Below are 18,735 nucleotides of genomic sequence, written 5' to 3'. Positions count from 1 at the left end.
GGAGCATGTGCATGCATATGCTATGTGTTTGGAGAAACAGAATAATACAGACTATTAGAACAAGCTGAAAACCACATTTTAACCTACTGATGATCAAGGGAATTCAAACACCAGAAACAAAAATGAAAGCTACAGTGCAAAATTGTAATGGGCTGATACAAATTAGAACAGATTAGTGATATGGAGTGGTTTTCAATCATTCAGCTAATTTCCACTAACATTGTTTCACCCCTGCATCACAAGGAAAGTAAAAAGACAATTCTCCAGTTGAACTCCAGAGGAACCAAATAGGCTACATATAAACATGCATTAAACAGCAGAAAATGGTGTATTCAGCAACGAAATTCGAGTAGCACTCAATTCTTAGCTATCTGACTTCAGTTTAATATTTGCTATAATGAAGAAATAGCTACTTGTGCCAACAATCTGCACCCAAATTGGCTAGAGGCACATCCATTGGAGAATGCATGTGTCCAAAATGCAGTACATTTCTTGATTGTTGACAACTAAAAATCAACGGAACTAAAGAACAGAAGTAAACACTGCTATTATCCATAATAGCAGGTGATCTTATCAAGAGGAAAACCAGGGGTTTCAGGAGATCGTATACTATTTCCTAAGTTAGTGTAGAGCATCATGGATTTGTTTTTAAGTGGTTAACATACAAGTGCTCCTGATCTGACCGTTTTTAGACAGATATAAATCCGCTGTCTTCCATAACATCGCTTGCCTTGATCAAACAAGAATAGAATAATAACCGATAATTTTTCCTACCTTCATTTCCTCTACACAGCATAAGTGATTCATCTTCAGTAGAGAAGCTCCTGATTTTACATCAGTGATAAGATGGGAATCAAATCCACTTGAGAAAATTCTGAAACAGATAGATTTAAAAATGCTTTAACTCACCAATCATCATTCTATATCATTAACGGTGTATCAGCACTAAACACTACTGCTATTTTACGAAGAACAAGATGATGCCTGTATTCACAGGTATTGCAGGCTGTATTTTCTATCTAGCTAAACAGCAGATAGATTTTACGAATTCACTAGAATGCTGTAGAGCTATGTTCTCGGAGGATTTCCACATGCAGAAATCAGGATCATCCACAGGACCAATGACAGAAATGTTACTAAGACATTCTGGTTATTGCTGCAGCAAAAAGCCAAAGGCTTCAGAAAAGAACATACAGTTTATGAAGTATAGTAAGAACAAACTATGCCAGCCCTTCTGCAGCTGCGAGGTGACTAAATGGAATCAAGACAAAATAAATTAACATATGGGGAATGTATAACAGAAGTTCACTCTGCCTTCAGTTTGGGCTTCTTTGTTTGTTTTGTAAAATAAATACAAGTGAAGAAGCTAAAAGAAATCTAAACGATATAAGCATAGAAGTAACTTTGCATTATGGTTCAGCTCTTATGGTTAGTGGTTTATATGACAACTTAGCCAGTCATACAGCCCTTTTTAATCTATGGATATTCCTGGAGTGCATTCTAGCTCTATGGCACATTGGAGCAATAAATGAATCCCTCCACCATCAGTGAGAGGCTTGGATCTCAGTAAAGCAGTAAGAAGTGCCACAGCATAGCCTCTCTCCTGCACTCACTTCACATTTTTCGCTTTTATTTAACGTCAGTGCAAAAAAAACAAAACAAAAAAAAAACCACAAAAATCAAAAACAACATAATCCAGCCCATACACAAAAAAAAAGAAAAATGCTGAAGGCAATGTGTGTGATTATTGTCTCCATTAAGCAAAACAGTAAAATATTGTTGACCTTTAGTAAAAGCAATAAAATGTCAAATTGTATCCTTCTACTTTCCAGAAATGTTTTCTGCACAGCATTGTCCTTTCTTTGTAGTAACACATTAAACAATAATCAGCTCCCAGTATACCTAGCCTCCACTGAACAGCCACTGGAAAAAGCCTTAGAACAGATTTATTCTTTTCATTCCTCTTTATTAACCTGGCCCCACAGAAGAGAAGTAAACACTGCTCTGTAGTTTTTATTCCCTTGACTTCTGAAGTTACTTGTATACTCAGTGTTAGATTAGTGCCTGCACAGCCAGTTGAACAGCTCTAATTACTCCTTCTTCCCTCCCGTACATGCACACAGATCTGGTGTTGAGTTTTTCCTAGAACTCCAACAAGATATGCTTCCACTGAAAATGAGTGCATTCCTGGAGTAAAGGCTGTTTTTCGAGAATCAAATCTTCAACTCACAGAGCCGCAACTTTCCTCTACTGGCCACTGGATGTGTACAATATTTACACTTTGCTCAAGAATTCTATTTGTCTTAAAGCTAAAATTATCAGATATACAGCTGTCCTCGGGATCAAAGTACAAATTAGAACAACTTCCTATTTTAATTAGCCCTACACAGATAAGTGGGTTTATAAGAGAAATATTTCCCTTACTTTTACAATATGCTCATTGTTATTCAAACGATAATCACTTTTATTACACAGCTGTATTGTGTTTCTCTTATCTGTCACACATAAAATAAATATATATTTTTTTCCTGCTGCTGCCAGGTTAAACCACAAAAACCAAGTACAAACACTTTTGGAAGTAAGTCAACCTTAGCAAATCTCATTCTTGTAGAATTTAGGAACTTCTGTCTTAAAGTAATAAAAATAGCATTGAACACAATACTCCTTTGATCAGTTATTCCATATTTTCCTCTAGGAATTGTGGACACTGCATACAACTCATTATTCTCTGAATTTGTCATGTTACTGGATGAAGAAACAAATTTTGATTAATGTCAATCATATTTTATTTCCAATAGAATGACATGCCAAATTCTGAACTTTCTAATGACAGATGCTAATAAATGATAACCTGTCAACTCAATTGCATACTGCAGCCCTTATACAAAGTGACTGCTTTGTAGCCCCTTTGAAAATAAAGAGCAAAAACTTCAGAGAGGTAATTGACATTTAAGTGTGAAATTAAAGTTATGAAAAAAGACCCAGAATGCAGGAAGCACAGCAAAAAAAAAAAAAAAAGAAATAACAAAGTCCCCCAAAAACGCATAATTGGAAGGAATATTTGAGTCAGAAGTTATACTGAACACAAACTACTCCTCTGACAAAAAGAATGTGCAGAGTTAAGATTAGAAAAATATCCATGCATAATAATTTCATAGAAAAAGGTGATTGATCCATTTTTAAACACTTTCAAATTTACATTTGTGCAAATTGAATGAGAAACATCAATATAATGCCTGCTTTGGGGGCATGTTTGATTTTGGGCTGGTCAGCTATTCTATGCATCCCAGGGTGATTGATCTCAGCAGGAAAAGTCTACTTCAGACATCATCAGACTGGAGAGTACCAGCCTGCATCCATCATTCGAGAACCATCCAGAACACACTGCTGTAGGAACCCTGAAACAGCGCATGAAGCCAGAAATTGCCTAATGTTTATCCAAAAGGCAGCTTGAATTTCATGCATGGCTTTTAAATAAAGGGCTAGAGGAGAAGACTGATCTGTGATCCGCAGCTAAATAGTACTGCAATGGCCTTAGGGCAAAAATATTAGAGGCATTGTGGTAATCAATAACAAAACAATTTACAGACTTACTGAACTGTTTGTTCAAGTAGCACCTAGATTCAAGTGTAGCAGTTTATCCCTCTCTAGAATATCTCCTTTCTTAACATTTGTATTAAATTCCTGTTAATACTTATGTAGTTCCGTGGTTGTCCCTTCCTTGAATGGGAGCCTGATGGGACAAGCATTACCTGCTTGAGAAGGCAGAACTGTATCATTTCCCCCTACGTTTAAAAGAAGTTCAAACACATAAGCTACAGTGGATGGTATCACCCTTATACATCTTGCAGTTATTTCTTTCTCTTAGAGCTTCAGTTTCCACTGATGTAACTATTGCCAGTAAAATACGTGTGTGTATAAATATATTATATGTATGTATGTATGTTTATGTATATAGCCTTAGTCACATATTCATAGCACACCTGTTTTTCAGGCACATGCCAACTGCTAAATAATTCTTGACATATACTAGCACATTAAACTACATAGTGGCACAATCCAGATTTTTTGTTTTTAATGAAAGGATTTGAGCAAATATGAGAAAATAGCACACTGCTCTTTTCTAGCCAGGAGAAACTATACTGAAACTTCAATTCAAATCCATTATGATGCAGTGCCACTGGCTCGAGGTTACTGTTTAATTCTTCCTGTAGCTCAGAAAAATTAACCATTACAGCAAAAATTCACTGGACTGCTTTGACACATGGTTATTCCTATTTTACTGAGAGAAAAAGTTACTGAAATTTTTTGGGAGTTGCCTTGGCACCACATGCAGAGACTTTCAACATAAAACTAATAGCATAATTCTATATTTGAACCTAAGAAACCATACGGAGTATATGGAATTATATGCCTTATACAAAAAATTATATTATTGTTAAGTTGCTTGTATCTTCCTCTATAATCCAAAATACATTTGTTTTACTTGATTTCAAAATGAAGGAAATGATTGAAAAAGACATACCTCAAAATGATCAAAACAAGTCAAGGCCAAGATACATCCGAAATAGGCAGAAGATTCAGAATAAATAAGTAATCAACCATCCATTATCTTATCTTAAACTTGGATCATAAGCCTGTTTTTTTTTTTTCCATCTTTACAAGAAGCAGTAGCTGTATTACCAATAATACTTTAATGACGTTTGTGAGCATTTTCAGTGCAAACCTCCTATCCTTTTCCTATTATCTTGTGATTCTGCTTTTAAACAAGCACGGGCTTTAATGAATGAATTTGGTAGCAATTCATTTTTATACAAGTTAATATTGAATCAACATGGAATGCATTAGGGGTAGCTACAATATTTTGTTCATTTTCAGTAGTTCATTACAAGCAGTGAGGTTACAATGAGCCTCAGTACACCAACACCTACAAACGAGCTAAAGTAAAGCTCATCAGAGATCACCTTTGTGCCGTGAGCCTGAAAGCTATGATTAACAAACAGATGCATTTCTCACTTAATATTTCCTTTTGGTGATTTTATTTCCTTATTTAAACTTTTGCATTATTCAGCAGAAAATTTAATTCAACTAGATATATTTAAAAAGTCAGAGGATAGATTCAAGTGGATTAGCAGCTGTGATGCTACTTTTGCTTTCACCTTTCACTTCCTAAAAAATTAAGAGGGCGACTGACTTACATATTCTCTCCACAGGATGAAGCAGAATATTATAGAATGTATTTGGCAAAAGAATAAATCATGATTGACAAAGCAAAATTTGTTAATACAATGGTTTGAGGCAGTTGACAGAAATTTTTGTCAACAGAATAGATTAAGGGATTCAAAAAATGAAATTTGCAGATGGAATGGCTTTGATGTTTCTGATGAAAAGTGTTTTGTTGACAGAACGGATCAGAGTGAAAAAATGCATTTTCTCAACACAAGGGTCTTAGCTCTTTGACAAAATATATTTCATCCCCAGATGTTTTGGCTGAGTTGTCAATTATTCTCCCTGTGTGCCATTAACCAATCACTTTACTGCAGACAGATTTTTTTTTAATAGCAGTTCTGTGGAAGAAACCGGAGATACATCAAATACCACTACAGCTGATAACACGAAATCATTAGTTAAGATTCTGTAGTTAGTCCAACACATGCTAAGTGCCAATTGAGCTAAACATGCAAGTGGAACACAATAGGTTTTTGGGTTGTATTTTTTTTTTCCTTCCTTATCTTTCATTTATATACAGCATTGATTACAATATCCATTCTTATCACCTTGGAAGAAAGGTTTTAGAGCTGTTTTTCATTTAAGGTTTTGGATCTGTATTCAATAAGGAGAAGAGCTAGCTTGTGTTTCTGGTGTATCTCAAGCAAGTGCTAATATGTAAATTACACAATCTAGAGCAAGTCCAGTCACCTTTTCCATCCCAGTGAAGAAGTCCCATACCATCATCAGGAGCAGCTGCCTTGGGCAGGCTGACTAGTAAGACAGAGCTGGACAGAAAAATGTTACTAGACTGTCTTCCCCTTGCATGTAGAGGGAAGAATCACCCAAAGTTATAAGCTTAACCCGACAACATTTTAGTATCCAGAAAAAGGAAGACAAGCAAATTCTTGTGTCTTTTATCGTAGTTAAGCAGTTATATGATAATCTTCCTCAAGTTGACTTGCATGTGAGTTTTTATATCTTGTGTGAGTTTATAAGATGTTTAGACCACATTCAGAGGTGCATTCTGCTAGCCAGGTTTCACTCTGACTTACCATCTACCAGCAAACACCCACATGGATCTACACCCCATAAGATACATGTAACTCCCAAGGCCACTGACGGTAAATTTTTTTCATATAAATCCTAGATCTGCACAGGTGAGTACTTCAGGAAAAAGACTGTGGATTATTTTCTTCCTTATGATTTGTCTTTCTTTAGAAAGATGAAGGTGGCTGGTGACAATAGCAAGATGCCAGTGATCCATCTGACTACAAAGTTAGTGTTGAAAGGAAAAGCAGAAAGATTAAAATAAATACATCTGGCCCAGGAGAAACACAGTCACACCACTGTCAAAAAGTAGAGCATGACTCCAGCTAGATGTTGCATAAGCCAAAATTTCAGAGTGAAAATTTTTAAGACTGAAATCACAGAGTCAGGGAAAGCACAATCTGTGGTGAAATTCTGAGCCAGGCCACAGACTCAGATGAGTCTACAAGACCATTATAAAGAAGAAGAGACAGAGGTCCTTTAGGTCTCTTTCCCCACAAAACTACTCCCAGTGCATTTGTCCCAGGTTTGACCTAGACAGGCCTCTGCCACTTGATTGATATAGTTTTTTGCTATGGATGGGTAACCAGGAATTTTGACAGAAAAAAAAAACAACAACAACAAAAAAAAAAAACCCAACAAAGTACTTTCAAGAGATTATACTTTTGTGTTTTCTATGGCTTCACATATAATCTAAGACCTTGGTTTTGGTCTCCATATGCTATCTCACAGCTTTGTGCAAGAATGAATCATAGCTTACTTTTCAGAAACTGCACCTGTAAGAGAAGCCTCTGAATACCTTACTAGAACTTGAACAAGGAAAAATAACGAGCAAGGTAAATAGAAGAAATAGAAAAGCTCTCATCAGAGTTCCTGCTAGAAACAGACGAACTTACACAGCGCTTACTTGTGGAGTGCTGTGTAGCGTGACTGCAGCAACCTAATACCTCACCCTACATAGTTATTATCTGCATTGACACATACTGTTAATTTCACTCATACAGATTCTTGGAGTCCTTTGGATTCTGGGTTTAGCTTCAATCTTTAAGAGTCAATCCCTGTGTGTTCCTTGTAAGAGATTTATCAGAATGGAGGGAACACTACATATTTCACTCCAAATCCTTTGCAGCTTATTATGTTCCATTTTAAAAATAAAATTACCTGTTTTATTGTCAGCGTCATTACAGTGCTTCTTGGGTCAGGGTAAAAAATGACTGAAAACAATAGCTGGGCCATTGAAGCAGAATTGTCCCCTATACAATAACAATATAAATCTAGTTATCTGCAAAGATAGCCCTCTTTTGTAATCAGTCGTATTAACCTCTTTAATTGACTATATGTACTTTTGGTTTTCCTCCTCATCCTTCTTTCTACTCTTCATCCAGTGCAACTCTCTGGTCTCTGGACTAGTGGCATTAATTCGTACCAACCCAGTCATAGTCAATACTGAATCCAGTATTCCTGAGTTACCTTTTCAGCATCAAGCAGTAAGAATTTTTTTCTAAAGGGTTTACTTTCCAATACTATTTCAAAATATTTCTTGATATGAAACTTTATAAACTGAAGCTGCTGATAGCAAAGTTACTGCGCCTGCATATTTTAATTGCCTAGAGAAATATATCTTCATAATTGCTATTTGCCTGTTTGCTAGCTTTCAAACAGAAAAATTTCCAGTGCAACAAATTTTGAGAATTAATTCATACTAAAAATGCAAACATCGCATGAAGCAAAATGTAGGCAGAAGTTATTATCTGGTTGGGCTGAACCCATGTGGGTATAGGAGAGTACATTTGTAACAACAGTAAAACAGTCTCTATTGTTTCCATCTCTACCTCAGCAAACACATCTGCATGAATCAGAGAAAATGCAAATGATTAGCTGGCCATGCAAGAACACAGTGAGCACAAGAAAATTATTTTTTTCTCCATAAATCTGTGGTCTGGGAAGGTAATTAGTGTATTTGTGTAATAGCACATGTGTTCAACTGCAGATTTTTAGATGTGGTGCATAGAGAACAATAGATTGTGACAACAGCCCAAGTCAGACAGAGATCTGAGGAGGATGTACCTAGAACTTTTCATTGTACTGAGGCTCCTAAAGAGGGTCAGGAGGGTTTTAAATTGAAACACCATATTTTATTAGATTAGAAGCACTTTTGGAAATCTAGCCAAGGGCTTGATACTTCTTAAAAATGAATTCTAATTCTAAACTTCCAGATGACACATTCTATATTCATGACTGGCAAGTAGCTAACATCATACTTGCAGGATACCTTGTTTTACTCCCGACCTTCTCAACTAGAACAGACTACTTCTATTCCTTTTGAAGAAGACATTTTTACTATCCAAAAATTAAAGGATTTGACTTGTACATAATTGCTTAATATTCTGATTAATATTTTTCCCATTTCCTTTATAGTGCACAACCAAAATACAGTAATTCTGTAAATCCATTTTTAAAACTATCACGTCAATGCTCTTAAATCCAGTTGTAAATATGCAATATGTAATAACTAAATTGAATATTACGTGTGAACATCTATCTGGTTTATTATGATGGACAAAAACATCAAAGCTTCAGATTATATTCCTTGAGAGTTCAAGCACTAGAAATAGCTCCTCTTTCTATTAAAGAAGAATGGATGTTATATTTGATGAATAAGGCACATAACCAGAAACAGAATAAAGATGACACAACGAAAGCAAGACATTAGTTATCCCTCATGTTTTCTGTGCACTGTTTTGGTCTTCTCTGAATACAAATCTCTCCCGCAGAATCTCTGCGCAGCACTTCCTCTGCACTTGCACTGTTGGTAGCTCTTCCTAGCACTTTAGAGGACTATTCAGTTCAAAGAAATGATTTCTGGAATTCAATTACATAACAAATATGTTAATACCTAATTGGCTGACACCTTGTATGTCACTTTATGTAGCTACACTACTCAATACCAGGATAAAGCAAACTTATCGTGAACACATTTGCCTTTTCTACTATGACACATTACTTAGTGATTTTAAACAGACAAATGGGATAACACGGGAGACATTTATTATTATGAAGCAGCTGATGATGGATATGTATATTTAAACAAAACACTCTGACAACCAATCTCATTAGTGTTAAGTAGGTCACAGCTTCCACTGCAGAGAACTGGAAATCTATACTAAGAAAAAGAGAGAAAATACATAACTTGAAACATTTCCCATCTAAAACTCTTTTTCTAACTGTGGTACATTGACTGATTGCACATCTTCCTAAACACACCAAATTCCTGTCACTACTCAGAAAATTTAAGTAAAAAGAATAGAATAGCTAGTAAACAAATAGATAGTTAGTTCCCTTTTTCCCATGGCTGTAAATGAAAATCAATGTGCCTACACTCCAGTAGTTAGTCTATGATTACTTCCACCTCCAAAACAACCATGGGAAAAAAATGTCTGAGCAGAAAGGATGCAGAAGAGCAGATCTAGAAGCAACATCTCTCAGCTGATAAGGCTGTAATGCATAACGATTTAAACAGAGAAATCTGGTCTTACTTGACATCTATGCTGCCAGAGCAGCAGAGCTTTGTTAAATTAAGCTCTATTACATTTCCTTTGTCTTCCTGTCTGTTTTGTTTGTTGGCTTGTTTTAAATGTGGTTAGGAAGCCCTGAACACAATTATGTGAGCACAAGTTCCAAAATGGATTGAGATCTATGTAGCCTCTTGGTATGCCTGCATTCATCACATTCCCATTCTGCTCTGCACTTTTCTTACATCTGGTACTTCTCTCTTGTGTCATACAAGCTGTGAGAGTTTCAACTCACATCAAGACCACATCAGTTTACAGAAGTGAACAGCATTTTTCCATGGTGCAATCAACATAAGGCATAGGTGAATATCCTTGACAGCGTATCTCCCAGAATATCCGTACCTTGTAAAAGGCAAGGACAAGGACTTAGGTTTAAGCTCAAAGCAATGTTTTATGGTAACCAGAAGCATCTGCAGCTCACGCTGTATTTTTACCTTCTTTCACAGAGTAAAACAAATGTTGCAGGTAAGTTTTATATGACATATCCTTATATAACATAAGGAAAACTAAATGTTTGCACTCACAGTTTAAACACCTAACTGGAAAGTTTTATTTAAATAAGGTGGAAATATTGAAATGCTTAAGGAGGTCTTCGAGAGGAAAAAAAATTATCATTGCACTACCCTAAGCTAGGACACATAAATGCCCTGATTTTCATTATATAACAAATGAAATTTGTACCAGCAATAAGAAAGGACATCCAGAGCATTCCAGGGAAAGCCCTCACCAAGTTAGTTCTGACACCAGCCCTACCTTGCAGGATCTGTTTTCTCTGCTACCCCAGAAGAGAACAAATGTGTGAAAGACAAAGACAAGGTAGAGGTAATCCAACTTCCATTTGATTCATCCTTTAAAAACTGTCATAACTGTGTACCAAGATGAGAATGCTAATTCCTCATAAGCTACTTGACAGCTGAGATCTTAATATAACTATAGACTCATGAATCATTTGAGGGAGGACTGGAAAAAAAACAGCATGAAGTAACATAACATGGGAGATGCAGACAAATGTTTACTAATGGTTGCACATTGTAGGGGCATATTGTCACGTGAGCCCCAGAATACTTCAAGGAAAGAATACAAAAAACAATGAGGAAATCATATGGAGAATATTGTGGGTTCTTGGACAATTCCTGCACTTTGCAATAAATATACCCTGGGCTGGCAGGAATTTTGTGAGAGGAGGAATATCTGCAACATGCTCAAGCACATCTAAAGAGTAAAACTGAGGAAATGCCAATGAATTAATAGCATCTAAAGGAAATTGTAGGACACTAATAAGGGTCATTGTGTTCAGAATAGGACAACTCACTCATAACAATATGCAGAATAAATCTGGAGGGAATTCTGCAATACTGAATTAAAGCATGCTGAATATTAATATAACTAAAGGGCTTTATAATGAATAAACTACTAACGTTTCAAATACTCTAGGCACATTTCAGAGAATTGGAAGAAAAATCTCAGGCTGATAAAAAAAATGTTGTCTTAGATGTGTTGTGAATTTTACTATAGAGTCTAGAATTTTGAAACAATCCAAATATAAACTCGAATAAACAGAGGCAGGAGTGATACAAAAAAATTACCCAAAATTTACATGAAAATACAAGACTTCTTCCCATAATCAACAAAATTATGAGTAAATTAATTCAAATAAACAATTTTCATTCAAAATGACATTCTATTAAGTATAGAGAGAGATGATCTTAGCATGCCATTCTGAATAAATTCTATTCAAATAAGGATTTGATCTGAATATAGAAGTTACCATGCATAACCAGCCACAAACTGAATATTAACTTAGTAGAGCATATGCCTTTAAAGAGAGTTCTAGTTGTTCCTATTGATGTATATTCCACCTCCTTGTAAAAGTAATGCCAGACTAAGGTCAGATTGTGATCTCACAACAAAAAAAAATGCAATGAAATCATGAAATATGATCTCTCCTCACACATACAGTCCCATTTAAGTCAGAATCCATCCTTTTTTTCTTTAAAAATTCATAGATATGCACAACCTTGAAAAATTCTAGTCCTAGACTTCACAACCCTAGTGACATCAAAGGAATTACCATGCTTTGTTCATTTGAATATTAAATATGAAAGTGTTTTTATATTTCTTCTGTTGGATTGATCGTACATTTGAGAACAAGAACCTCATGAGAAGGCATCACAGGTATTGTGAGAGATCATACTTAATGTAAAGGTTCATTTTCACCTTCAGGATTGGTCCGTTTCAGTTTAGCTCACACCATATGGGAGGACAGATCTGGGCTCTTGAAATCTTAATAAGCACAGCTTCTATCTTTATCAAATATGTCTAAATATCAAAGTGTTCTCCATCAAGCGTGGGACAAAGAATTACTAAAGAAACTGAGAAGAATCTTAACTTGCCATGAACTGATTAATTACTGATTTTACATATTTACAACCCACTGATTTCAAAAATTAAATGTGATTCAATTACAGCCATTTGAAGGAGGAGAGAGCCTCATCTTTAGACAAGTTAGATGGACTACTGGAACAGATTCTTAAACAAGAATTTGCATTTATCTCCAGCCAGCCATGTCACTTTTAGCATTTCTGACTGATGTGCTTCCCCCCTCTTCCCCTTTCTGAAGTCAAACTCTCTGTCTCTGTTCAAGAAAAATCTCTCTAAACATAAAAAGCTCAAGCTAGCACTTGCTCCTCAAGTATTTTAGTGACTCCAAAAATATCAGTTAAAGATATTTGAAAGAGAGAGAGACTGAGAGGTGGAGAGATAAGCTCTACTCATAGAGAATATTAGAAAATATTCTCACAGCATGAGAGAACTATTCTCTTCCAAAAAATAAAAGTAATAAGAAAAACTGTTATGAAGATTTTCCTCATCTCTGAAACATGCAAAATTGGAACCAGATTCTAGTCACTAACTATTTCTTATTGGTCAATCTGTAGTTAGGTCCAGCAAAATAAATAAATAAATAAATAAATAAATGAATAAATGAGAAAGTTTTCCAGATACCACAACACCAGCGACTGAAAGAAATATCTTAATTTTCATTCTGAAATAAGTTTTTTTGCTTTACAAGTAAACAACTCCTATTTTGAACTTTTCCTAAATAAGAGAAGTAGGACTAAAATGTTAAAGATGCACAGTTCTTCAATTTCATTGACATGGAGCCATGCATCAAAAGGTCGAAGCAATTCTTGTTCCAAATTTATATCCCAAAAACCTCTTCCACTGCTACTTCCACAAAACATTCTGATAACAAAGAAAACTATCAGACTTAACCAAACAGAAGCTATGCCATAGAATCATAGAATATCCCGGGTTGGAAGGCATACACACAGATCACCAAGTCCAACTCCTAACTCCATACAGTATGACTCAAATTTGAAACCATATTTCTGACTTAAAACAGAGCCTTGTGGAAACCAACTAGTGACTGGCCACCAGCCAGTACTTCACCCTTATCTTTCAATGGGAATATAATTCACCTGAGAGACTTTTTAAAAATGTTTATTGATATTGTAACAAGATATTCATAAAAACAACTGCAAACACTGTACAATTAAATTTTGACACAAATTAACACGATGCTTATTGCGTGAATATGAACTGAGATTTATGCTTTTAGTAGTTATTCAAAAGAAACACCTCGTTGGAAAAAAATGGAAGATGTAAATCATATACTAGAGCACTGTCTTATTTATTGCAAATGATATGGAAAAAATCTAGGACTGATTTTGACAGAAAAAGAGAAATTTGTATTTCCTTACTATCATCCTGTAGATAAACGCGAATGTACACACCCACTTTCCCACTGATGAAGAAATACTTTATTAGAGCACAAATCAGGTTTTCCTTTCCATTTTGTATCCCATGAACAACAGTATAAGTACTATTTTCCAGTGTAAACCTAAGATGAATTTAGACTGCCTAGAACATGGTATTTCAGCACCAAAATGCTACGTAAAATAACCTACTTTTAGAACTTGATAGAATTAATTGGTCAACAGGTTATAAGTCTTAAGAGTCAATTAAAGAGTTGCAAACTATCGTAACGTGTGATAGAAGTATAAAATGAATATTTTCATAGGAAACAGATGACAGGGAAGAGAAGCAGTCACTAGTCAAATATAATCATTAGCAATGGAAAAGTACTGACATCTAACATGTAATCTGACTTGGTAATTACTATTTCAGGTAGCAATCATTAAACAAGCAAAATAACTAGCCTGCAGTAGAGAGATAAATATCTATCTATATACAGTAAAGAAATACATAGAATGATATACTGCATATTATTAGTTGTGTGCCCTTCAACAGGACCAAATACCTCAGAAATTTCTATTTCAACATGATCTCTGCAGCTCTGAATATGATCATGTTACTTACCATGAGTGTCAGTTTTACTTGACAATATTACATTTTCTAACATTTAGTTTCTGGCTTTTTTCCACTGCTATCTGTGTAGATTAGAAAGGTTCTTAACTGTTATCTGTAATAGATTTTGCCTGTAGCAAAATTCATGCAGGCATAATAGAAGAACAAAGTGTACTCTGATGAAATTGCAACCATAATTTCCAGATGCCTGACATTTATTGCTTATTGCTATTAGAATTCAAGTGCCTATTTGTTTTGTACTTTGCTTTTATTCTTGCATCACAAATGTATAATAGAAAAAAAGATATTTTAAATATCAGGTTAAGTATCACAGATCAACACAAAGCATCAACATAATCAATATTACTTAAACACACTCCTAGGCAATTAATTCCTAAGGAATCAAACTGTTGTACCACATCGAAATTTACAGTACAATGAAGGTTGTTACATTCTTTATTGTTTAATTAAAAGCAACATTTAGCACACACTGTTCATGCATGATGACAAAATATCCTGTTTATCAGTGAGATATACAAACACCATTTACTGTGCTTTTTACTACACAATGTTAATTAGGCTTTGTTTTCATATACTTATATTATCAAACAAAAGCCTTCAGAAACCCAGAGAAATGTGTTGCTGTATCCCAAGAGTCTGTAATACTTCAGCCTTCCTATTTAGTACAAAATAAGTTTTATATACAGTGTTCCAATGCATGCAATATAGAATCACTATGATGATATATGTATTGGAAGAGATGGCCACTATGGAAGGATATAGCATATGTGTTGACCTTTAAAATTTAGGGACAAACACATTATTTATGTAAGCACCACCTCCTGTGTATGTTCTGATTTTCACAGATGAATGCAAGTGAAACAGCAGCAGGTTAACGCAATGGCAAGCCCACTACCCCCGTATGATAACTAGCGCCTAATAGTTCATTGCCAACTCGTCTTGCCCTTGTGCAGAAGTGCGATCTATGACCACTCTCACACTTTTCATGCTCTCCTCTTGAGGTGCATGAGGGAGGAAGTACATTTTAAACACTAAACAAAAGAAAACAAAACAACAACAACAAAAGCCAATAAAATAAAGACTGAAACCACCAACACTAACATTCCTGGCTCTATCTTGAGCCTTCAAGATCATGTGAACTTCAGCTATTTCTCATTTAAGTATCTGAAGCAAGGTCTATGAAAAAAATCTGTTCCAGAGTCTTCAGGATATGAGGCCAGAAGCAGAGGCACCTTTACTAGTCCAATTTTCAGATGCTTTGATAGGGGTCAGTAAGGCACATGTGCACTGAAGTTATTTCAACAGCCCCATGTTGATTTTGCCCTCCGGCTGTTTTGGGCCCACATTCTCTGAAACATATTCACCTTGAGTGAATATTCTGAAAGGGTATTGCTTTAAATAGAGTTTTTTAGCCCTCTGAGTAATATTGATTTTTCATCCCCTTGTTGTCAGATTGTTTAGGAACGTTTGATGAAACAAGCTCTCTTATACAGCACACCAACAAACAAACTGCCCTACTCAAAAAAAAAACACAAAAAAAAACACAAAAAACCCACAAACCTTGATCCTCTGCAACATACTAAGCAAGAAGAAATGAGAACAAAGTTTCTCTCAGTGGTTTCGATTTTTCACATTCCTTTTGGAGAAAGCTAGGGCCCTGTTTCACCATGATGGACTAAGTTGTAGTGCTGTGCTGGTAATGTAACACTGACTTTTCACAACAATAATTAAAATGTTCGCCGATAGTTTCTTATTAGAAAGAAGTTTTTAAAGAAACAAAATAGTTTATGAATTTTTGAAGAAAGTACATATTCTGACTACACTAAATGGCATTCTCAGCTACAGCAATCATAATGGCTCAAACAGAATAAGAGTTATACTAATTTATGCATTTTTTGAATACCTAACTCATTTCCAAAAATTGGGTATATCTAAAAATAACACGTTCTTTGTCTATTCTCCTTTTGTAAATGAAACTGAAACAATCCTGTGCTCCCTGACTCTTGTCAAGCTGTGGAGGTGTACCATGAGAGCAAATCTGTAACACAGACATAGATGGGCTTCTACACTGTGAGAGTTTGTTTTCAACTGGGGCATTTTCCATTGTCCCAATTTCCAGAAGGGACCTAAGCCTTCACCTGGTACAGAAGCTGTGTGTTTTTATAAGAAGAAAACCTCTTCAGTTCTATTTTTGAGTACCAAATAATAATAATAAAAAAAAACTTTACATAGTCTGTACTTGAGATCCTTCTTGTGAGGTGAACAGGAGTTCTAACCTTGGCCCTGGAGAGAGATGTCCTATAGCTAGCAAATGAAGTAGCAGACTCCTTCAAATAGTCAAGAGAAATCACGTTACAGAAACATACATAACAGTACTTTGCAACATATGATTTTTAATTATTATTTTGAACAGAGGAGGTTTTATTCCACTTTAATATTCTATTTATACACACAGGGATATTTTGCTCCCCCTTTAAAAGAAACAGCACAGGAAAAGATTGGTACAGGGGGAAATAGAAAGTAGCTCATAAATAAGTAGCAGTGTTCATAGGTTTCTCAAGGTGTTGCTTTTAAAAACGTAATAAACAGTAAGGAACTGGCTGTAGTAATTGTTAATTCCTGACAGATGGTTCTTTAATCCCAAGGCATGGGTATAGAAAACTTCCTTTTCATGAACTTATTTGACCACATGTGAAGTTACAGCTAATTTATCCAGCAATACATAACGTCTCAAAAGTGAGTTATTACATGCTGAGTTCACTCCGTCACACAGTGACATGTTCTACCAGTGCTAGACCTTAGTGTTCAGTCTTCTCCTACAGGTTGCCCAAGGTTTTATAGAATCCTTATGTATGTACTTACCCTTTTTTTTTTTTCCCCTATCAGAAAGGTTTTCCTAACGCCTAACCTACACATCCTGGCTCCACTTGAAAGCCATTATTACCATTTCTTTCATTCCCAGAAGAAACTCTTCAATGGCAATTTCATTGGCTACAGATCAGCCTCTCAGTATTACTCAGCTACCACACAGTAACCAAATCAGACCTCTCACTCAAGCCATGGCTGCAATCAGGAGAGCAGAGAGCATCCCCCACTGAGCAAATTCTCATGATTCAGAGCAATTTACTATTACACTCAGATGCCAAGTCCATTCTAGCAAACGGAGCTGCCAGAACCAATCAAAACAAGTCTAACATTTCCACTTTGGGTTTGTTTGGTTTTTTTTTTTAATTTTATCTTTTTTAAATTCACTTAGGACTGCATAAGGACCCATACACAAAACAATAGAAAGGGCTGACAGGACCCCTGGAATACCTGAAGAGTAATATCAGACACCTGTAGTACTGGAGTCTCTGCAGAGCACAGACACCATCCCTACCACATTTGTTGGTGGAGGGCATATTAGAGGATAGAGGAAGGACTGGATGAAAAAGTCTATCATTATGCATTGACTACTTCAATGTGAAAATTCAGAAATACTAACAGTTCGGAAGCCTTAATCTATAATCAGTGTTCCTGCAATCCCAGTCAGAAATATGCTTTTATACTCTTGAAATACTTGTATGCTGTGTTGTTACATTATAGCTCATTTCAACCCCAAGTTGTATGCAAATGTATCTTCCTACCTTTAGAACATAGGATGGAAATTTAGGATCTTGTAAAAGGAAAAGCTATAGCCATATCTTGACATAAATGCTTAGGCAGGATCTACTGCTCTGAGTAGGGTAGTCATAATGCAGACTGGAGGAAGAAGAAAACTGTTACCAATAGTCAGAAAATATGTTTTTATTTCAGCCCTGACTCTGATCTACAAAAACAAACAGCTCAACTACTCAGTATTTTTCCTTTTTTTTTTTTTTTTTTTTTTAAGTCTAGTTTCCATAGCTCTGTGGTGAAATAGGTGAACTAATCTTTTTTATTTATGTTTCTTTAAAAGATAAAATAAAGGTTTCTAATTTTCAGGTATACAGAGTAAACACTGTGAGGTGTAAATCTGAAAGACACAAAGTGGCAACTAAGAATATAGTAATCCATATGCATAGAGCTACGCATTTTATAATTTGAGTCCATGGGAGTATATGTATGTCTGCATGCATATAAACTCCTATGATTTGAAAGTTCATTTTTTTGTCTGACTCATGAATTCCTAGGTTTGATCATGATAGAGCTTGTCAGCCAGCACAGCTGATCCAGCACAGAGATAGAGATAAACCATGAAAAGGTCTGGCACAGCTTAGTTCCCTGCAGGACTGTGGGACTGGGGAATGAGTCACTATTTGGCAGTCCTATGATCTCAGAGAAGTCGCAGCGTATGTTGCCTATAATCCTCAAATCTATAGGTAATTCCATAGTTCCAAAATACTGCAGTAGAGATCATTTTCAGACTTTTTAAATATTGTAGCAATTGATTTTTTTTCTTTAGAGGTTGTGCTTGATTATTGTTCTCTTGTTTAGCCTTTTCCTTAAAAATAAGCAAGCAATCAGGTGCAGTCAAAATACCATCAACATCATAAAG

The 18,735-nt window shown here is 35.5% G+C and overlaps 1 long non-coding RNA gene across 1 annotated transcript in view; it reads right to left on the bottom strand.

Moving 5' to 3' along the window:
* Positions 691 to 18,735, bottom strand: part of LOC110404075 — a 46,666-nt gene continuing 28,621 nt past the window's right edge. The window contains exon 3 of the long non-coding RNA XR_002442052.1: positions 691 to 874. This is a non-coding gene — a long non-coding RNA (uncharacterized LOC110404075). The remainder of the gene's footprint in view (positions 875 to 18,735) is intronic.

Source organism: Numida meleagris, chromosome 10 (genome assembly GCF_002078875.1).
Source record: "Numida meleagris isolate 19003 breed g44 Domestic line chromosome 10, NumMel1.0, whole genome shotgun sequence".
Classification (NCBI taxonomy): Eukaryota; Metazoa; Chordata; class Aves; order Galliformes; family Numididae; genus Numida; species Numida meleagris.
This window is presented reverse-complemented; position numbering and strand designations above follow the sequence as displayed.